This window comes from Hylobates moloch, unplaced genomic scaffold (genome assembly GCF_009828535.3).
Source record: "Hylobates moloch isolate HMO894 unplaced genomic scaffold, HMol_V3 SCAFFOLD_2, whole genome shotgun sequence".
NCBI classification, from domain to species: domain Eukaryota; kingdom Metazoa; phylum Chordata; class Mammalia; order Primates; family Hylobatidae; genus Hylobates; species Hylobates moloch.
Window position 1 is genome coordinate 76,825,361 of NW_026652277.1, and position 23,902 is coordinate 76,849,262.

General features: G+C 34.0%; 1 long non-coding RNA gene across 1 annotated transcript; it reads left to right on the forward strand.

Moving 5' to 3' along the window:
- Positions 1 to 735: 735 nt before the first annotated feature.
- On the forward strand, positions 736 to 13,107 carry LOC131382524 (uncharacterized). Its single transcript, XR_009212071.1, has 4 exons — positions 736 to 766; positions 2,710 to 2,796; positions 12,062 to 12,098; positions 13,087 to 13,107. It is a non-coding gene; the product is annotated as an uncharacterized LOC131382524 (long non-coding RNA).
- The last annotated feature ends 10,795 nt before the right edge of the window (positions 13,108 to 23,902 follow it).

Sequence of the window (23,902 nt, forward strand, 5' to 3'; positions counted from 1 at the left end):
AAGGAAAAGGAACTCTGGGTTATGCTATATTTCCCTTACCTTCTTTGTCATGATTTTCTGCATTAGTGATTGGAAGCTTCTATACATTGCTTATTTTGTACTTGCTTTGAGTCCCATTAAATTTCCATGCATCAAGGGTCCACTAGAATTCTGCAATCATGGGGCATCATATATGCCATATGTAAATGGCACAGGAAGGAACAGTGGTAGACATGCATATTGCATGTTCCTCTTCTGCTTATGCTCCATTGTCACATGAGCTTTGACATACAAAACACAAATTCAAATATAAAAATGTTAATATAGCACAAATAGAGCATTAAACCAAGATGAGGGTTCTTCTGAAAATGAGGCATAGGTCACATGGCCATGAAGGCAAACCCTCCATTAGCTCAGGAACTCTCAGACTGATTTATTTCTGCACTCCTGATGGGGAGAACAATGCCTGAGCATGCAGAAAATGAAGAAACATCTTTGAATAAATGAATAAATACATGAGAGTTATATACCTCATGATTTCTTAGCAAAATACCTGTCACCTAGTAAGTTATCTGCTAATAAAGCATATTATTACTACTATCACTGTTATCATTATTACATGTTAGAGAATTTACACATTTTGGATTTACTACTGGAAAATTGATAATATTTTGACAAAATTTCTTCTTGTGTGTTTACTCTAATTATAGGATTAGTTGAAGTGGATCAAACGAGAGAAAATTCAAATGAATTGAGTTGACTTCTCATCAGCTTGTCTAGTAAAAATGTAGGTAAAATAGCAGATTAAATGTTATAGTAAAAATAATAGCTTGAAGTTAAGCACAAGTATCTCAATTAACTATATGTATATTTTACCCAACTATTTTAAGTAATTTTTATAATTTATGTATATTTCGTTCTGAAAAAATCCACACTTCAATTTTATTATGTTTTTCAAGACTTGGAATAAGCAGTGGTAGCTTATTGACCAGCACGTTTTTCAGCCGTGTCCCCAAATGGCTTTGCTATCAAAAGAGAAGAGGTCGGTTTAAATAGCTCTATTTCTCTGCTCTTATTTTTTTTCTAGAATAATGTCAATCTAGGCTAAATCTAAATAATCAATTTATAAATATTTGCAGAATGTAAGTACGAGTGAGTAAAAGTAATTGGAAGGAGAAAAAGTTAAGAAGATATAAGACATTTTACTTCTTTCACACAGTTTTTTTAAAGAGGTAAATAAGACTTGATGAGACACTCCAAGACAAAATATATTTAATAACAAGTGAATAGTTGTTAGCTTCACATGTTTCTACTACAACAAAGTACACAAATTTAAAAAAAAAGCAAACAGCTGCTCACAGATGTAGATATACCATATATATATATATATTCTTTTTCTTACATGCCATCCTGCATAAGAGTATCCTAAAAATATGTGGCAGTTTCATAGAGTTGAAGACTGTAAGGAAAATTAGGGTAAAATTTTATTGAATGGAAAACTATGCATCGTATATAGCCGACCTTTAGAATTACCTGATTCTGAAACTGTGGGAGCTATTTTTCAGTCCTGTTAATTGTAGATAACTGACAACATTACAGAATTGTTCTTGTCTATAAACATACAAATTAATTCTGTGTTGGGACAATCTTGACTCCCTACATGTATTTCAATGTATCTGATCTACAAATGTTCTATTCATCAGGATTTCCTGTTTAACACTTGCCAATTTCCTCACTCGTGAGTTAAAATCTTTAATACATCCTCATTTTTATATCTTTAAGCGAGTCTTATTTTAACTTTTTAATAAATATCGTAATGAGGCTCATGTTTATTTTATTATTTTACTCTACCATGCACAACATGTATCTTCCGTGTCATAATCTAAGATGTCTGTTCCAGCTCCTACTATTCTATCCACATTCCATTCAGAAGGATCAAGGGAAAGCTGAGAAAAGGCCAACCCCCTTTGCTTTTTGGTCACAAATTTCATGCCCAGTCTCTTCTCACTAGCCAGAAGTAAGTCAAACAGCATATTTTGGCAGAAGAAACTGGAATAAGTTATCTTTATCCAGCAAGCCACCTGCCCAGCATTGAACTTTGAATTCTATTACAATAAAAAAAAAAAAACGAAATAAAAGGAACAACAGACACTGGTGAATAATTGGCAGTCTTTACAAGTAGTTTTATGGGGTGAATAAAAAAGCCTTAACCTCCCTCTCAGCCTGGTGAATCTTTAAAGAGTCTTCATCCTAACTCTTGGGCCCTGACCTCCCTTTTCTTAGAGCATTTATTTAGAAAACTTGTACGTGGCCTCTCTGCCTGTTTGAGATGAATATCTTTTTTAAAAGCCTCTTACCAGTTTTACAACCAGGAATGTTTCTAAGACCTTAGAGCTGTCCCTTTGAAATGAAATCTCTGTGGGAGAATAGGAGCCTTATTTTGATGGGCACCAATTAGCAAACACATATGGCCTAATGACAGAGAAAACATATGCAAACTCAGAAATAACTCAATATGCTCTACACATCCCATTGATCAACTTCCCCCCACTAATGTCCTCCAGTACTTTCCCACTAGCTTACCCTAGTGGTTACAAAACCTACCTGCCTTTTGGTCAGCAGAGCTGAGCTCAGCGTGTGGTCTGATGTCTTTTTCCTGTTGAAATAACGTTACATAAAAGTCTTGCTTGCCTGTGTAACGTCATCCCATGCAATTTTTCCTTTGTCTAGGAATTTGGAGGAAGCAGGCATAACAGTGTGCTAAGCTTATCTGGGAAGACATCTTCATGGAGAAAGAAGGTTGATTTGTGTTCAAAGGTTAGTAAGATATTGGATAAATGGAGAATTACAGAGATTCATATACCTGATAGAAGAAATAGTGAGTAATCTAGTTCCGAAAGTTTCTTCTAACATAACGACTGAACCATGTAAGGTTCATAAAGTCAAATGCAGGCAAGGTAGCGCATGAAGTAGCCCAGCGTAAACTGAATGGCTTAATAGGGACTGTAAACTAGACGGCTCCTGCCCTTTCTGAGAAGTTAGGCTTTTTCAGGCTCTATAGTGGCTGTCATGTTGTCAAAATTTTTAATTTTTTAAAACGAACTAGAATATAGATTTACATTTTAATTTCTAATTTCATCCATATATAACTAATTCAAAGTTAGAAAAATAAGTGAAGCTATAAACAACTGCTAGGCTACACAAAGTTTGCTTTATTTTGTATCTTCTTTTAGTTGAATAATACTTGAGGCATAAAGTAGTAAAAGGAAAAGTGGGTTTAACTGGGAAGTGAGTTACTTCCTAATTTTGTCATCTTGGGCCACTGGATTAATTTTTCTGCATCTCAGCTTCTTTGCCTGAAATCTGGATAACTATTACATAGGGTTGGTGTATTCATATTGAGACAATATTAATAAAGGTGTTTGGAAAATGATAATGTGTAATATAAATACAAGGTATGTGTTACAAGAGAGTTTATAACATAGAAATTAAGCATGTAGACATATAAGAATGTAGGCAGATAGTTGTCAAGTAGCTTTCAAAAGCCATGTAACATCCAATCTACAAAATGAATGTGAAAATACTATCTATTTTGCAGTGCTGTACTGAGGATGAAATGAGAGAACCCATATTAAAGTTTTTTAGTGTGGTTTGTACTAACTGCACAAAGTCTGTGACTATCGGTAGGAAGAGGAATAGGACATAGCATAACGTAAACCATAATTTTTCTGTCACCCAGGAATAATCACACCTTCTTGAAACTAGCTAAAGTTAGAGAAAAAAATTAAAAAACAAGAAATTGTACCACAAAGGTTGCCAATTATTCTGCGGAATATTAATGCTCATTTTATGCTGATGCTGCCTTAATGTTAATTAGGAATCCAGAGTCTTCCTTTGTGCACATAATGAATATTCCTTCTCATGCTCTACTTGTTTGTCCCTGACAATTACTAAATTAATTACTTCGAATCTGAGCTCACACCAGTTTTTAACCCTTCCTGCTTGTGCTAAATGTGGAATTTTAATTTGATACTCCAAAGAGATTTTAATATTGGTTTAAGTATTTAAATAAAACATCTATAAGAAATCATTAATGATCTATGGAATAAAACTGTGTAGCAGACACAGGAAGATTTGAAAATGCAGGTCCTACAAAAAAAATAAAATTTGATCAAAAGATGTCAATTTAATTTGCTTGATATTGGTATTTCTTGGCCTCTGTATTCATACAACACTCAAGCCTGAAATAAAAAATAACTCTGAGAAATATGAAATCCACTATTTATTCAGTTGAAAACTAGTAATGATTGAAATTCATTAAATTAATATGAAGACATAAATTTAATATAGTAAGCAAATTTTATCTTGGATGTCAACTGAGTGTATGTGCGCTGGTGTGTGTGCATGAACAAATAAGTGGTTATTAAAGTGAAATATCAGAAATTTTTATGGCTGATAATAAAATCACCTGGAAATTTTTAATAATCTCCTCTATGAGTCTGCTAGGGCTGCCATAACAAAGTACCATATACTGCGTGTCCTAAACAACAGAAATTTGTTTCTTATAATTCTTGAACATGGGAAGTACAAAATGAAGGTGCTGGAGAGTTGGTTTTTAGTATGGCCTCATTCTTTGGCTTGCAGATGGCTGTCTTCTCACTGTATCCTCACATGGCCTTTCCTCTGTATGCACACAGTCCTGGGGTCACTTCCTTTTCTCATAAGGACACCAGTACGGCCTCATTTCATCTTAATTACCCCCTTAAAGTCCGTATCTCCAACTATAGTTACAATGAGGATTAGGGCTTCAGCATATGAGTTTTCAGGGGGTACAATTCAGTCTATAATAACTTGTAAAAAAAAAAAAGTCAACATCTTCTTCATAATAGTTTACTTAGTAGCTTGAATTGTGACTTCCCAATCAACTATTTTGTCCTAGCCCATGAATACTGTGTGTGTACATATATAACACACATTTACATATTATAAAATATAAACATAATAATAAATAATAAACATAATAATAAAAAATACATATTTTATTCCCTTGACTCTCAGTGATGTGAGTCATACTTTGGAGCAAATAATTCTTTTATTTGATGTTTTGATGTTGGTTTAGACTAGGAGAGATATGACATCTCACTTGGTGAATAATACATTTTTGTTTTTGATTTGCATTACTTTGAGAGCACAATCACATTCATTAATAACTTGGCACCAGAGAAGACTCTTGCACTGTCATAGCACTAAGGAAAAATCTAGGAAAATGTTATTTACATAAAAGATATATTTTTACGGTAAAATATTATTCAGCATTAAAAAAAGAAGTTTTTATGCATACCAGGTGGATGAACCTTGAAGACACTATGCTAATTGAAACAAAGTGGACAGAAAAGGACAAATTTCATGTGATTCTACTTATATAAAGTACCTAGAGTAGTCACTCATAGAGACAAAAAATAGAATGGCGGTTTCTAGGGGATGGGGGAAGAGGGAAACAGGGAGTTATTGTTTAATGGGTGCAGAGTTTTAGTTTGGGAAGAGGAAAATTTATGGAGATGAATGATGGTGATAAACAATAATGTGAAGGTGATTAATGTCACTGGATTTACAGTTTAAAATGGTTCAAATGATAAGTGTTTTGCAAATTTTACTGCAATATCAGGATTCTCAAAGAAAATAGATATTATACTATCCTTTTAAAATAAATTTGTCAGTGGAAAGAAGACATAAACATTGAAATGAAATCATTAAGTTAAACATGAGAATACATAAAAGTACAACTGACCAATCTTTTTGTTGTTGTTTTCTTCATTTTTCTTCAAAGTTTTTTACTTTGGTTTTAATTACTTTTATTCTAAAGAGATTATGTTTTAAATGTCAATTCTTCATTCTTCATTATTGATCAAGGTGGACTACTCCAATATATCCAAACTATTTTATTTACGTGTGTGTATATATGAGTTGGTGTGTATTATACAAATATACATACAAATGAAGCCCATTTTAGAAGAAAAGAAGTCTAGTTTATTTTATCAACTACAGTTTATTAAAGGAAATATATTCAAATACAATCTGTATGGAAATTTAATATAATATTAGCAAAAACTCCAATACTTCCCATTTCTTAATTGATTGGATAAGAACATAGGCCTATCTAAAATCATAGAGCCAATATCCTAAAACAAAAAAAGTTTTAAAGTACTGTTTCATGTATTACATTTGCCCAAACAATAGCATCTGTATTGTGTATCATGAGGAAATTGAAAAGTTAAATAATAGAATAATGTGCTTAGCTTCACAGAATCTTCCTGAGATCTCCTGGGGAAATGTGCCCTTGTAATAGACAACCTCCCTCCCATGTTGCATATTCAGACAGGTCATTGATTTCCTAAAACTGGCTAGATTAAAGAAACATGTTCTCTCATAATGATGAACAAAGCTTTTATATTTGATTACTACAATATCATCAAGAAAAACTCAATTGAATGTATTTATTATTTATTTTCTCACAGTAATGAAGTAGCAAAATGGACAACATACTAATGATAATCTATCTGGATTTGAGGAAAGCTTTTATTCTCTTAACAAAGCTGATTGATCTGAAAGGACAGCATGAGGGTAGAGGAAGAGATCTATTGAAATGAATGAAACATAGTCTCAAGTGTGGAGATAGACATTGTCAATAAAAGGATTAAAAAATAGTCAATCAAACAATCCCCCTCCCCCAAAAATACAACCTGACAGATTAGATAGCAGAGGATATCCAATTATATACAGTTTTAGGTAGGATCACCTTTGCTAAGGTTTGACTGTGAGAAACATCCTTCAACAAAGAAAAATAAAAATGTAATAAATAGTCAGATTAAGTTAAAACAATGCATTTAAGTTGTTACTTTCCCAATTGTTTCTGTAAGTAAGGAAATTAGTTGGCTGAAATTTAAATTGAAAATAGGTCTTGATATATTACACAATGCTTTAAAACTTGTGATGGTTAATTTTATGTATAAACTGGACTGGGCCACAGGATGCCGAGATTTTTTTTAATATTACTTCTGGATATGTCTTTGAGGGTGTTTCTAGAAAAGTTTAGCATTTGAATTAGTGGACTGAGTAAAGCAGATGTCCAGTATGGGTAGGCCTCATCCAACCCATCAAAGATCCAAACTGAACAAAAGTACAGAAAAAGGTTTAATTCTTTTTGCCTGAATGCTGAGACATAGTTCTCCTCCGGACTGTGATCTATACCATCAGCACTTCTGATTCTCAGGCTTGGAGTGGAATGGAATTTATTCCACTAGCTCTCCTGGGTCTCCAGGTTGCAGCTATTGAGATTTCTTAGCTTCCATAATTGCGTGAGCCAATTCCTCACAACAAATTTCATTCTACATTTTCATATTCTACATTTACAAAGTTCTGTTTCTGTAGAAAACCCTAACTAATACTAAACTGGAATAATCAGAAAACCCCCTTTAAAATGGCTAAAACATTGAGGAAATTTATTTTCTCACCTAAAGGTCTCAGACATAATTTGATAAGCAATTCAATAATATTATCAAAGACCACGATTATTTCCATCTTCCTATTCTACCATTCGTATTATCAGCCCATTCTTCCTAAGGCTTTATAAGTAAGGAATTAGTTGGCTGAAATTTGTAAGTTCCCTCATGGTTGCCCATGTCTGCCATTTTTTGGGGGGGTAGCAGACAAACACAAACAGCAGATACACTAATGATCAAGAAAACATACTTTTCTGTGTCTTCTATCAGGAATGAGAAAATGCCTCCAAGTGCCTAATATATTTTAATTTATGCCTCCTTGGACATAACTAGATTACATGTCCATTCTTACATCAGCCACTGGCAAGAAAAAAAGATTTATTTCACTGTCTACAAACTGTCTGGGATGATAGGAATTTTGTGAGGTCTACCACCATGACCCCAGAGGTCGTGGTATTTTATATACAAACATAGAGGTATTTTATATGCAAACAAAATTTCAGATGTTCTCAAAATATTTTATTGCTCAAAAATTTTTTTTTTTTTTTTACAGAGAGTACTGCTATGTTGCCAGGCTGGACTTGAACTCCTTGGCTCAAGCAGTCCTCCTGCTTTAGCCTCTCAAGTAGCTGGTACCATAGGCACACACAAATGCACCTGGCTCAAAATGTTTTATAGCAAACTTCAGACTGTATTATATGTTATTAGAGATATAACAGGCCTACAGTGATCAATTTGGTGACATATCTAGTAAGTTTTAAATTTTAGAGTAAAAGCTCAAGGCAGCTAAATGTATTTAAGCAATTCTGAATTGCATGTAGTTTGAATTATTTTATGCATAATGGAGCAATCATTTACTTTTTCACTTTTCACAGAGAAACTCAATTACTCCAGTTCTCTATTTTGTTCATTTATGTCCTCTCTATGTCTGCACTTATTCACCTGAATCATCTATCTATTCTTTCTTTTTTCCAACTTTTAATCAGCATTTACTTCTGTGATAGCCACTGTGCTGACCTGCTAAGCATTCCTTAACCTTCTGCTTTTTCTTTATAATTCCACACTCTCATTTAGCTTTCCCCTTATGTAACTCTAATTCTTTGTACATTTCCTATATTGTGGAATCATTTCTATAGGATTTTTTGAAACCTATACCCAAATTAATAAAGAATTACATTTTAAAATTATATTCTTTTTCAAAGATATTCTGTATGTATACCAATGAAAAGGTATTTCAAAATGGAGATGTACAAAAATTCAGAGAATATAGACTCAGTATTATGGTGTTTCTTTTCATTATTTTTACTTAGATATACTATTGCTGGTCTTCTGGAGAAATAAATTACGTCATATCTGTTCTCTGCAGATTTAGCTATTATCAATCATTACCAAGAGAAAGTGACCTTTTCTCCAGTAACTCTTTCAGCCTCCTATATTTCTATAGAGTATTTCCAGACTTTTCATGGTTTTCTGAAAGTATAGCTATTGCAACCTGACATAGCATACAATATATTCGTTATACATTATCTGTGCGTTTATTAATTAATCTATTAACATTTGCTTCAAAGGGGAAAGGTAAGGATATCCCTGTAAATGTAGAGAATCTGGAATTAGCACTCAAAAATTTCAGACATTTAGACATATGTTTCTGGTTCTGGTGTTTCAGTGATTGTTGTCAAGCCAGTAAAGCTGCTATTCAATCTTGTTGTGTCTTTATTTAATGCAAGGCTGATGTAGGAAGAGCTGCTATTAAAGTTTAAAGCAGTGTATTAAGTAAAGGATCTATGAATCTCACTGAGGTCTGTCAAAATCGAGCAGCTAATAATCCTACAGACAGCCTAGAAAGCACAGTGCATGTGAGCCCAGGGTGAAAAGTTTATCTTTATTACCCTTTTTAAAGTATCTCTCTATTTTATTGAATTGCACAAGTTAGATAACCCTGTGGTCACATGATCTATGCTTGGGATAGAGAAAAATAAGTAGAACTTGTCAGACTATTTATTGCTGTTGACAAAGCTAAACTTTCCAACAAGACATCACTTATTTTAGTGTAAAGAGCAAAGAAGTAAGAATCAAAATACCTGAGTTAAAAAATGTCTTCTTACTAGCTTTGTAATTGTGGTGTGCACATTTGTCAGGTATTACTTGGTTGGAAGAAATAGAAATCTTGAGGGTAAACTCGGGTAAAAAGAGTGAAGATTGGTTATCTGAATAAACCAAATAGAGCCAAGTCTTCTTTTTTTTTTTTTAGAAAGCAAATATTTTATTAATTTTAGAAATATTATTTGGTATCAACATTCATGACATTAAGCAAAATAATCTTTAACAACTAATGTCATTAAGCCATGATTCATGAAGTTCTATTTGGGAATTCTTCAAATTTTGGGAGGATAAATTAAAAGCAAAATGTCAACTCTGCCTCCTCACAATTTTACAAAAAGGAAAATCTCCAAAATCATGTACAACAACATCCTTGACAAATTATCTTCCAACTAGATGTAATAGAATTTAAAGAATATGAAGAAAAGACAAAAGTGTGAGTAAAAAAAGAATCCAAGATATAGTTTGCTCATCCATTGACCTCATTTGAAAGACAATGTTTTATTCTTACAAGTATTTCCCAAGGAGTATATTATCAACTGATAGTCTGAGAATTTATTGTCTTTACACAATAAACGTTTAAAACTTGACCACCACAATTTGATAATAAAATGGTAACAATATTTAAATTTTTGATATAATTTGTTTTCCTTTTAATCATTTATACAATAGTGGAGATGTCTGCTCATTTTTCTTTTCTTTCTTTTTTTTTATTATACTTTAAGTTTTAGGGTACATGTGCACAATGTGCAGGTTTGTTACATATGTATCCATGTGCTGTGTCGGTGTGCTGCACCCATTAAGTCTTCTAAACTATTGAAACCTTTCTTCCTCCTTAGACCTAAGCCCCATGACTCAAATTTCCTTCTCAGGTCTTGTGGGAACTCCAACACTAGGGTCACCCTTAGGATACATAAGATTCTCAGCAAAACTTTGTTCGTAGGCCTCATATTCTTTACTGTCAAACACCTTGTTTCTGGATAATTTTACATTAATAAGAAAAAGGTAGCAATGCTATGTTATTCCCAGCAGTATGGCTTTTTGGAACCTGTTTGTAATGAAGCAATATAGATCTTCTTGCTTCTCAAGTGTTCTAATTTAACATATGTCATGCTGGTTACATCACTAATCTTGACCGGACTTTATTCTTCCTGCCTCCTGTGAATACTAGGTTTCACTAACTCCTTCAGAAGCTGTTACTGAGCCTCTTTGATGATGGTCACAAATGCAAGTCTTCCACAGACTATGTATAAATGTAAACAATGATATGTTAAATTTACTGTTTGAAATTTTAAAGTGTAAAAATACAATAATGCATCTTCCAACCGTGTTCCTATTGAAATGTTTAGATGTGTTTTGTATGTTTTGGAGGTTTAAGCTCTTATCCCAATATTTTGTTGCTTGAGGGAAGCATCTTGGTCTAGTATAGACAACAATTGTTTGCATTTAAACTCATGTTTAATCTGTAGAATAAATACAATAATAATTGTTATTAAGTGTTTAGTAGGCTCATTACTTTTCAAGAACTACTACTTCTAATTTAAGTCTTATGAGATAATCTATGGGATAGGCATTTTATTTTTATTAATAAAATGAGACAGATGCTTAAAGAAGAAAATCAATGTCATTGAAATCAAATAACTTTAATGTATCTGATAATAATTTATCTGAAACTGATTTGGGGATAAAGTGTATGATGTTGAAATTAAAAACAGTCTCACACTCCTATATCAAATACCAGATGTCAATATGTATGATTAAGAATTTAGCATATTTCATCACATTTGAAATGCTGTATTTAGTTGGAAAGATAAATGTAATATGTGACAATGTTATGGGCTGAATTGTTTCCTCCCTAAATTCATATGTTGAATCTCTAAACTCTGATGTGTTTATCAGGAGGTAGAGGCAGTTAAAGGAGGTATTTAAGGTTAACCGAGGTCATAAGAGTGGGGCCCTACTTAGATAGGACTGGTGTCCACATACGAGAAAGAGACACGGGAGTATGAGCACAAAGAGAAAAGACCATGAGAGGACACACAGTGAGAAAGTAGCAGTCCGAAAGCCAGGAAGTGATGCCTCGCCAGAAAACAAGCCTGTTGGCATCTTACTTTGGACTTCTAGTCTCCAGAACTGATAGTAAATAAATTTCTTTTGTTTAAGCCTCCCCGTATGTCATATTCTGTTATAGCAGCCTGAGTAGACTAATACAGACAATTAACCAACCTTGCAATACTTCACATCTTTTGACATTTTTATTAAAGGTTTTTAAAGACTCAATGAAAATAAATTTACAGTTTCAAATTTTAGTAAAATAATTCAAATTGTTAGCTCTTATTAATGAGTTTTGTGCTCATAATTATGAACTATATCTTGTGAATAAGTACAGTATAAATTAAAACAATATTCTTATATTATTTTTAATATTCTACCATGTCCAAGTAAAAGCATGTTTTCTCTAACTTTACATTATTGTTTTACAGTAAGAAATTTGAAATCATCAGAGAAAGTTCAGAGAAGGTAAGTGATTTGTTAAAGGGCAGGGTTATGTTCTACCAAGTATGAGATTATAACCAGTCTACTATAATCAGTTAGTACTCTTTTCCGATGCTTCTTAAATACTTTCCTTCTTATACAATGTATTTTATGAAAGAAATAAGAAACTGAGTTAAGTTTTATGTAGTATTGAAAAATGAGCAAAAATTATGGCTTGTAGGAGACTTTAATAAATAACAACCATATTTACTATTTGGGAATATCAATGCTGGTAACATTTTTATGTTACAATCTGTTGTATTATAGCATGCCATTTATCCACTCCCTTACTCCAAGGGATAGATTTTCTTGATCAACTGTAAAATAACAGTAATTCTAGCAGACAAAATGGACAAACCCAGAAATTTTAGTGGCTTAATGCATCAACAATATATTTCTGATGAAACTACTATGAGTTGGAGATAAGGCAGCCCTCCTCCAACATTTGAATCATGTGGTCTCCAAGATTAACAAAGGAAAAAATAGATAGGACAGAGAAACAATGGCCCTTACCTTGGGCCACACATCCTTTTTTCTCTCAGTTTATTGACAAGAACTAGTCAAATTACTGCAATCTAACTATACAAGTGCCTGTTAACTATGGTAAGGAGGCTGCTATGGACAGAACTGTGCTCTTCCCAAATTCATATGTTGAAGCCCTAACTCTCTATGCGGCTGTATTTAGAAATAGAACCTTAAAAAACAAGCTAGTTAATTATGGTTAAATGCGGTTATAAGGGTAGGACTCTGTATCCTTATAAGAAACACCAGAGAGCTCACTCTCAACCCAAGTGCACAGAGAAGACAAATGAGTCCGTAGTCAAATGGCAATTGCTTTCAAGCAAAGAGAAGAGACCCCAAAATGAAACCTAGTTTACTACCATCTTGGTCCCAGACTTCCCACACTACTAAACTGTGAGAAATATATTTCTGTTGCTTAAGCAACCCAGTCTGTGATGTTTATTTATGGCAGCCTGAACAGACAAAGACCGGGAAAGAAATAAATACTTGGTAAGTTGTCTCTCTCCTTATTTTGTTTTATGATTATTGTTATTGTTATTATTGTTTTAGTTTACAGTGTCCTCTATATTAGAAATCAGATATAAAGCAGATTATATTCTTTGATTAGAAATTTTCTCTGTCTAAAGTAAATCTATCATAGATAAGTACACTTTGTATTTAGAGAAATTTTGCAACATGTAGCTGTGATTTTGGGTCAGGATAGCCGGCATAGTTTATTAGTTAAAAGCATCGACTCTGCAATCAATCCATCTATATTTGAATTCTAGTTCTAGCACCTTTTAGCTAAATTGCTTTGGAAAATCACCAAAGTTCCTGGTGCATCAGTTTTCTCATCTGTAGCATATGGATTAGAATTCAAATAAGTCACAGGGTTTTTATACAAGTTAAATGTGTTAATATTTGAAAAGTATGTAGAGTAATGCCTGGCACAAAATAAGTGCTATCTGTTAGTTACTAAGTAAAAATAAATAAATAATTGGCTTGTATGAGGAAATGAGACATGCAAACTACTGTTCTGAAGGTACAAAAGCAGCTTGGTTTTTGGTATCAGAGTCCAATTAACTCCATTTTTCAATTTTATTCTCAAACATTTATGACACCTTAGAGAACAGCGAAGTTTCATGATGTACTCTATATAAAAAGGTATTTGACAGCCAAACATATCTGAGAAATTCTGCATATAAAAGCTGTTGACACAGAAGTCATTCAGAAGAGAAATTGTTTCTCTTTCAAATTTGTTCAGCCAAGAGCTTTTCAAACTTATTTGCACATGGATCCTTTTTGTAATACATTTGAACATACTAGGAAACCTAATGTTTTTGGAACACACTCTGGGAAATGCTGTCATAGAAAAATCCTAACGTGTATTAAGAAACAATATAAAACATGACTCAGATAAATGGAATATCATGAAGTAGACAGAAAATTACCAGAATATGAAGCTACAATATCCATTGTGATTGGAGTACATGAAAAAGTAGCAGGAAGAACGGAGGTCATACATCAAAGTTTCAAGTAATCACCCATTAGAGAATGGTCAAAAAACTTCTTTAAAGCGTCAGATACTAAGTACTGCAAACTTTGTGTTATATGGTTTTTATCTTACCTACCTGATGTTACCACTGTAGCAGTGAAAGCAGCCCTAGAAAATACGTAAACAAATGACCATAATTATGTTCAGATAAGACTATCTCTGATTACTAGAGTTTGAATTTCATATAAGTTTAAAACCATAAAGTGTTATCCCTCCTCTGATTTTTTCAAACAATTAAAAATGTAAAAACAATTCTTAGCTTACAGAGTGAACAAAAACACACAGTAGGCAGGATTTAGCCTGTAGTTTGCTCAGCTCTCTTTTAAGAAGAAAAAGTTCAAATAATTGAGTAGTATATGTGTGGAGGGGAGAAGTGGAGATGGTTAATGGGTACAAAAATATAGTTAGAATGAGTAAAATCTAGTATTTGATAGCATTAAAGGGTGACTACAATCAGCAATAATTTATAGCTCTTTAAAATAACTAAAATAGTATAATTGGAATGTTCATAACACAAAGAAATGGCAATGCTTGAAGTGACAGCTACCTCATTTACCCTTGGTGATTGTTACTCATTGTGTGCTTATATCAAAAGATCTCATGTACCCCACAAATATATATACCCAGTATGTACACATAAAATTAGTTTTTTAAATAAAGAAGAAAAACTTTAGTTATGAGAACATCTAATAAGTCTAATACAAGAAGCCAATTGTAATATTATCAGGCTCTACTTTGGAGTGAACAATGTAACTGATTTAAGACATATTGGCTTCAGAGCATAAGCATCTAATACAATTTAATCATTTTTAAAGAGGACATAACCCTGTATTTGAAGACTGTATTCATACACAAATGGGTAATGGTTAAATTAAAAATGAGGTTCCGAGGAAAATGAAGTCAATGAGATATTGTGTGGAAAGCACATACTAGTTCCTGTATATGTGAAGTTCGGTGTACAATGAAATTTTCAGAGTACAGCAGTGTAAATTGGAAGAAACTTATCCCCTAAGAAGATTTGTTTGTGATATGAAAAGTACTCTATCACTTGGGACTACCAAAGCACTCATTTGGAATATACATGCTTACTGTGCATCTTAATGGGCTTAATTGAAGAGTTTAATAAATTTAGATCTTGTAGAAGTAATTTAAAAAGTGATTGATAATGCTAATAATATGGTGAAGCAGTAAAAATCTAGAAGTAGATAATTCTATGGATATCTTGGGAGATTGTAAGTACTTATGACACTGGTTATTGTCAGCTTAAAACAAAACATCTGGATGCAAAGTTAAGTATTCAGTCACCTATGCCAAAGTTTTCATGTTCAGGGCAAACATCTGAAGGATTCCATGCAATATTTATTTTTTATTTGAACTTGTAGTGCTAATAAGTTATACTACAATGAAGCCCCTATTATACAAATAAAAATGACTCATTTTCTAAACGGCCTTTTGTGATAGACACAATTAATTTCATCCTAAAAATGTAGTAGTTTATGTATTTAAAAATGACAATGATGAATATAGTAGAAGTAGCAACATTGAAAGCCTACATTTATTGACACGCTATGTTCTGCACTCTCCTGTTCTGGTTCTCCAACTCAGAACACACATCTAGGCAGGCAAAGGGTGACAGTGAAAACTGAGCCATCATGTTTTGGCTAGCACTGAGAGAGCTATTTGATGGCTCAGTTTAAGACCCAATGGGCCAAGGAAGACATTAAAAGACAAGTTTAAAATTTTCTTGAAACAAATGCAAATGGGAACACATCATATCAAAACCAATGGGATACAGCAAAAGCAGTTCCAAGAGGATAATTTTTAGCAATAAAGGCCTACATCATCCACGAAGAAAGATCTCAAATAAACAACCTAACTTAGCACCTTAAGGAACCTAAACCAAAATGAAAAAAAAAAGAAAGAAAATAATAAAAATTAGAACAAAATAAATTACAGACTAAACAAATACAAAAGATCAACATAAAAATAGATTTTTTTGAAAAAATAAACAATGTTGACACAGTTTTAGCAAAACTAGCTAAAAAAGAAAAATTTGAATACCTAAAATTGGAGATAAAGAGGGGACATTACAACTGATACAACAGAAATACAAATGAACATAAGATACTATTATGAGCAATTGTATGCCAACAAACTGGGTGACCTAGAGAAAACAGATAAATTCCTGGACATATACAACCTAACAAAACTGAATGAGGAAGAAATAGAAAATCTGAACAGATCAATAATGAATAACAAGATTGAGTCAGTCATAAAAATCTTCCCATGAAAGAAAAACCCAGGACCTGATGTCTTTACTGCTGAATTCTATCAAATATTTAAAGAACTAATACCAATTCTACTGAAACTATTCTGAAAAATTGAAGAGAAAAAATGCTTCCAAATTATGTCTATAAGGTCAGCATTACACTGATATCAAAACCAGACAACAATGCAACATAGAAAGAAAACAACAGGTCAATTCCCCTGATGAATAGAAATGCAAAATCCTCAGCAAAATACTGGCAAACGAGATTTCACAGAACATTAAAAAGGTCATTCACCATGATCAAGGATCAAGGGAGATTCATACCAGGGATGTAAGAATGGTTCAACATAAACAAATCCATAAACTTGACACATCACATTAAAAGAATGAAGTGCAAAAACTGTATGGTAATCTCAATAGATACAGAAAAAGCACGAATAAAATTCAACTTTTATATTTTCATGATAAAAACTTTCAAGTTGGATGTAGGAGGAATGTACCTCAACACAATAAAGGCCATACATGACAAGTGCACAGCTAATATCATACTGAACAGAGAAATGTTCAAAGCTGTTTCTTTAATATTTGGAATGAGACAAACATGTTCACTTCTGACACTTAATATTCACCATAATACTGGAAATCTTAGCCAAAGCAATCAGGCAAAAGAAAAAAATAAAAAGCATCCAAAATTGGAAATGAAGAAGTTGAATTGTCCCTGTTTGCAGATGACATGGCCTTATATAGAGAAAACCCTAAAGACTTTAGTAAAAACAGTTAGAACTAATAAGTGAATTCAGTAAAGTTGCAAGATCCAAAATTAACACAAAAAATCAGTAGCACTTCTATATACTAGTAGCAAAGTATCTGAAAAATAAATTAGGGAAAAAATCCTATAGCTAATAAAATATATTTAGGAATAAATTTAACAAAGGAAGTAAAAAAATCTCTGCACTGAAAACTATAAAACATTGATGAAATAAATTGAAGATACAATAAATCAAAATATATATCATGGTCATGGGTGTGAAGAATTAAAATTATTAAAATGTACATACTACCCAAAGTTATCTACATATTCAAGCAATCCCTATTAAAATAGCAATGACATTTTTCACAGAAATAGGAAAAGCAACTCTAAAACTCATATGGAACCCTAAAAGACCCCAAATAGCCAAAGCAGTCTTGAGTGAAAAGAACAAAGCTGGAAGCATAATGCTACCTGACTTTAAAATATGTTACAGATCTACAGTAACTAAATCAGGATGGTACTGGTATAAAAATAAATACATACTCCAATGCAAGAGTATAAAGAACACAAATCCATGTACTAAGAGACAACTGATTGTTGACAAGGGTGACAAGAACTCATGGAGAAAGGACAATTTCTTCAATAAATGGTGCTGGTAATCTCTATATTTATATGCAAAAGAATAAATCTAGACAAAATTGAACTTCAAATGGATTAAAGACTTAAATCTAAGACTTCAAATAATACAACCAAGAGAAAAAAACATAGGGAAAACAGTTTATGACATTGATCTGGACAAGATTTTTTTTGGATAAGAACCCAAAAGCACAGACAATAGCAAAAATAAACAAATTATATACAAACTACAATCTTCTGCACAGCAAAGGAAACAATCAAGAGTGAAATGACAACCACAGAATGGAAGAAAACATTTGCAAACTGTGCATATAACAAGGGGCCTATTTCCAGAATATATAAGAAACTCCAACTGAAAAGCAAAAAACTCAAATAATCCAATTAAGAAATGGGCAAAAGACCTGAATCAACATTTCTCAAAAGAAGACATACAAATGGCCAACAAGTGTGTGAAAAAATGTTCAACATCACTCACCAAGGAATGGCAAATCAAAACCACAATGAGATATCACCTCACCCCAATTATAATGACTATTTTTAAAAGACAAAAAAATAATGAATGCGGGTGCAGATGTGGAGACAGAGGAACTCTTATAAACTGTTGATGGGCATGTAAATTAACATAGCTATTATGAAAAATAGTAAAAATCTCCTTCAAAAAATTAAAAATAGAATTTACATATGATCCTGCAATCCCACTACTAGTTATATATCCCAACAAAATGAAAGCAGTATGTCAAAGAGCTACCTGCACTCCCATGCTATTGCAGTACAATTAATAGCCAAGATATAGAATCAAGCTAAGTGTCAATCAGTGGATGAATGGATAATACAATTGTTACACACACATACACACACACACACAATGGAATACTATTCGGCCATAAAGAGAAAAGAAATTCTGTCATTTGAGGCAACATAAGTAAACCTTGAAGACATTACATTAAGTGAAATGAGTCAGGCACAGAAAGACAAATAACACATGATCTCACTCATATGTCTAATCTAAAAAAGCTGATTGCATAGAGGTAGAAAGTAGAATAATGAATACCAGAGCCTGAGGAGAGCAAGAGGAAGGAGGGAAAGGGAAAGATTGGTCAATGGGGTACAAAGTTACAGTTAGATAGAAGGAATGAATTCTAGTGTTCTATTGAAAAGTAGGGTGATTATGGTTAACAACATGGTATCACGTATTTCAAAATAGCAAGAAGAGAGGATTTTAATATTTTCAGCATGAAGAAATCATAAATGCATTAGGTGATGGATATGTTAAATAACCTGATTTGGTTTTTACACAATGTATACATTTATCGAATCATTGCAAGCACTTCATAAATATGCACAATTATTGTATGTCAAATTTTTATTTTTTTACTTTTTTTATTATACTTTAAGTTCTAGTGTGCATGTGCACAACGTGCAGGTTTCTTACATATGTATACAAGTGCCATGTTAGTGTGCTGCACCCTTTAACTCGTCATTTACATTAGGCATTTCTCCTAATGCTATCCCTCCACCATCCCCCCACCCCACTACAGGTCCCGATGTGTGATGTTCCCCACCCTGTGTCCAAGGGTTCTCATTGTTCAATTCCCACCTATGAATGAGAACATGCTGTGTTTGGTTTTCTGTCCTTGAGATGGTTTGCTCAGAATGATGGTTTCCAGCTTCATCCATGTCCCTACAAATGATGTGAACTCATCCTTTTTTATGGCAACGTAGTATTCCATGGTGTATATGTGCCACATTTTCTTAATCCAGTCTATCATTGATGGACATTTGGCTTGGTTCCAAGTCTCTGCTAATGTGAATAGTGCCACAATAAACATACATGTGCATGTGTCTTTATAGCAGCATGATTTAGAATCCTTTGGGTATGTACCCAGTAATGGGATGGCTGGGTCAAATGGTATTTCTAGTTCTAGATCCTTGAGGAATTGCCACACTGTCTTCCACAATGGTTGAACTAGTTTACAGTCCCTCCAACAGTGTAAAAGCTTTCCTATTTCTCCACATCCTCTCCAGCACCTGTTGTTTCCTGACTTTTTAATGATCACCATTCTAAGTGGTGTGAGATGGTATCTCATTGTGGTTTTGATTTGTATTTCTCTGATGGCCAGTGATGATGAGCATTTTTTCATGTGTCTGTTGGCTGCATAAATGTCTTCTTTTGAGAACTGTCTGTTCATATCCTTTGCCTACCTTTTGATGGGGTTGTTTGATTTTTTCTTGTAAATTTGTTTAAGTTCTTTGTGGATTCTGGATATTAGCCCTTTGTCAGATGGGTAGATTGCAAAAATCTTCTCCCATTCTGTAGGTTGCCTGTTCACTTGATCATAGTTTCTTTTGCTGTGCAGAAGCTCTTTAGTTTAATTAGATCCCATTTGTCAATTTTGGATTTTGTTGCAATTGCTTTTGGTGTTTTAGTCATGAAGAGCTTGCCCATGCCTAGGTCCTGAATGGAACTGCCTAGGTTTTCTTCTGGGGTTTTTATGGTTTTAGGTCTAACATTTAAGTCTTTAATCCATCTTGAATTAATTTTTGTATAAGGTGTAAGGAAGGGATCCAGTTTCAGCTTTTTACATATGACTAGCCAGTTTTCCCAGCACCATTTATTAAATACAGAATCCTTTCCCCATTTCTTGTTTTTGTCAGGTTTGTCAAAGATCAGATTGTAGATGTGTGGTATTAATTCTGAGGGCTCTGTTCTGTTCCATTGATCTATATCTCTGTTTTGGTACCAGTACCATGCTGTTTTGGTTACTGTAGCCTTGTAGTATAGTTTGAAGTCAGGTAGGGTGATGCCTCCAGCTTTGTTCTTTTGGCTTAGGATTGTCTTGTCAATGCAGTCCCTTTTATGGTTGCGTATGAATTTTAAAGTAGTTTTTTTCCAATTCTGTGAAGAAAGTTATTGATAGCTTGATGGGGATGGCATTGAATCAATAAATTACCTTGGGCAGTATGGCCATTTTCACCATAGTGATTCTTACTCATGAGCATTCTTCCATTTGTTTGTGTCCTCTTTTATTTTGTTGAGCAGTGGTTTGTAGTTCTCCTTGAAGAGGTCCTTCACATCCCTTGTAAGTTAGATTCCTAGGTATTTTATTCTCTGTGAAGCAATTGTGAATGGGATTTCACTCATGATTTGGATGTTTGTCTGTTATTGGTGTATAGGAATGCTTGTGATTTTTGCACATTGATTTTGTATCCTGCAACTTTGCTGAAGTTGCTTATTAGCTTAATGAAATTTTGGGCTGAGACTGTGGGGTTTTCTAAATATACAATCATGTCTTCTGCAAACAGGGACAATTTGACTTCCTCTTTTCCTAATTGAATACCCTTTCTTCTACTTGATCGAATCAGCTACTGAAGCTTGTGCATGTGTCACATAGTTCTTGTGCCATGGTTTTCAGTTCCATCAGGTCATTTAAGGTCTTCTCTATGCTGTTTATTCTAGTTAGGCATTCATCTAATCTTTTTTCAAGGTTTTTAGCTTCTTTGTGATGGGTTTGAACATCCTCGTTTAGCTCAGATATGTTTGTTATTACTGATCTTCTGAGGCCTACTTCTGTCAACTTGTCAAAGTCATTCTCCATCCATCTTAGTTCCTTTGCTGGTGAGGAGCTGTGTTCCTTTGGAGAAGAAGAGGCACTCTGATTGTTGGAATTTTCAGCTTTTCTGCTCTGTTTTCTCCCCATCTTTGTGGTTTTCTCTACCTTTGGTCTTTGATGATGGTGACCTAGAGAAGGGGTTTTGTTGTAGATGTCCTTTGTGTTTGTTAGTTTTCCTTCTAACAGTCAGGATCCTCAACTGCAGGTCTGTTGGAGTTTGCTGGAGGTCCACTCCAGACCCTGTTTGCCTGGGTATCACCAGCAGATGCTGCAGAACAGCAAATATTGCAGAACAACAAATGTTGCTGCCTGATCCTTCCACTGGAAACTTCATCTCAGAGGGGTACCTGGCTGTATGAGGTGTCAGTTGGACCCTAATGGGAGGTGTCTCCCAGTTAGGCTACTCGGGGGTCTTGGAACCACTTGAGGAGGCAGTCTGTCCATTCTCAGATCTCAAACTCCATGCTGGGAGAACTGCTACTCTCTTCAAAGCTGTCAGACAGGGATGTTTAAGTCCATAGAAGTTTCTGCTGCCTTTGGTTCCCCTATGCCCTGCCCTTAGAGGTGGAGTCTGCAGAGGTAGGCAGGCCTCCTTGAACTGCTGTAGGATCCACCCAGTTTGAGATTTCTGGACACTTTGTTTACCTACTCAAGCCTCAGCAATGGCAGATGCCCCTCCCCAGCCTCACTGCCACCTTGCAGTTCAATCTCAGACTGCTGTGCTAGCAGTGAGCAAGACTCCGTGGGTGTGGGACCCTCTGAGCCAGGCACAGGATATAATATCCTGGTGTGCCGTTTGTTAAGACTGTTGGAAAAGCACAGTATTAGGGTAGAAGTGTCCTGATTTTCCAGGTACCATCTGTCATGGCTTCCCTTCGTAGGAAAGCTAATTCTCCAACCCCTTGCACTTCCTAGGTGAGGCGATGCCCCGCCTTGCTTTGGCTCATGCTTCATAGGCTGCACCTACTGTCCAACAAGCCCCTTTGAGATGAACTCGGTACCTCAGTTAGAAATACAGAAATCACCCGTCTTCTGAGTCCCTCATGCTGGGAGCTGTAGACTGGAGCTGTTCCTCTTTGGCCATCTTGGAACCCTCTGTATGTCAACTTTTTAAAAAACTAAAATAAGAAAGATTACATAAAAAAGTAATTTTGTGTAAAAAGGATAATAGAATTATACAACAGTATTTGTGCAACTGGTTAACCTGCAATAAGGATAAAAGAATTATACAACAGTATTTGTGTGACTAGTTAACAGTATTTGTGTGATTAGCAACACTGTAAAATATAAATTGTAAGTAGTTTCCAAATATATGATTTCAAATCAATTATGCCAATATTTATATATCTAAAAGAATATTATTTTTTTCAGAATATTTAGTCATTCTATTCAGGCAAAAATCTGCAGAAATTCTCCCTTTAAAGTTTATACACAGCATCCAGCAAAGCATCTTGCTTAAAGTATGTCTTTAGTGCATGCTTACTAAAGTCAAACAGTAAAAAGTCCTATAGGAAAATCTGTCATTTATTAAAGAGCATTGTTTTGTATACTATAAAATTATCACTTTTGGAGATTAAATACTTTAACTCTCCAGTCTTGACCTTATTTAATTCAAAATGTTACCAAATTGAATTAACCAGTGTATTAAGCAGAAAATACTTAAGTGCATTTTAACAGTTCTCTAAAATCAATTAATTCCTCATGAAACAAGTATCTACCACGTTCAAAGAATGTGACACTGGTAGCCCAAAGAAAATAAATCTCCCATGACAATTATTCTGAAGTGGAGGGGAGAAACAAAAAGCCTATTGTTTATTGATAGATAAAAAATGTTTCTCAAAATGCCTATATCTTTACATTTTACTTCTGCACCATGTATATATGCATAGACAACTTAAAGAGAAGACTTCCTTTTATTATTATTATTATTGATTTGAAGTCTCTCTCTGTCACCCAGGCTAGGGTGCAGTGGTGCAATCATGGCTCACTGCAGCCTCTATCTTGGCTCAAGCGATTCTCCTGCCTCAGCTTCCCAAATAGCTGGGATGGCAGGTGTGTGCCAACATATTCTGCTAATTTTTTTTTTAATTTTTTGCAGAGACAAGGTCTCACCAGGTTGCCTAGGCAGGTCTCAGACTCCTAGGTTCAAGCAATCCTCCAGCCTCGACCTCTCAAAGTGCTGGTATTACGATTGTGAGTCACTTGCCTGACCCTACTATCCTCGTAAAAGGACACAACAACTGCACAAACTCCATATAAAAAACTAGTATAAAAATAGTCTCTTGTTTAGGATTTATTGATTTATATTTTAGTTTTGACTGATGGGCTGATAAAGGTTACAGATATTTGAGTAGCTTTTTAAATCATACATAGGAAGATTTACTTAAATGTGTATTTTAAGAAAAGTAAGCATAACATTAAAATAACAACAAGAAAATATATGTTAAACACATCTTGCAGGATCTA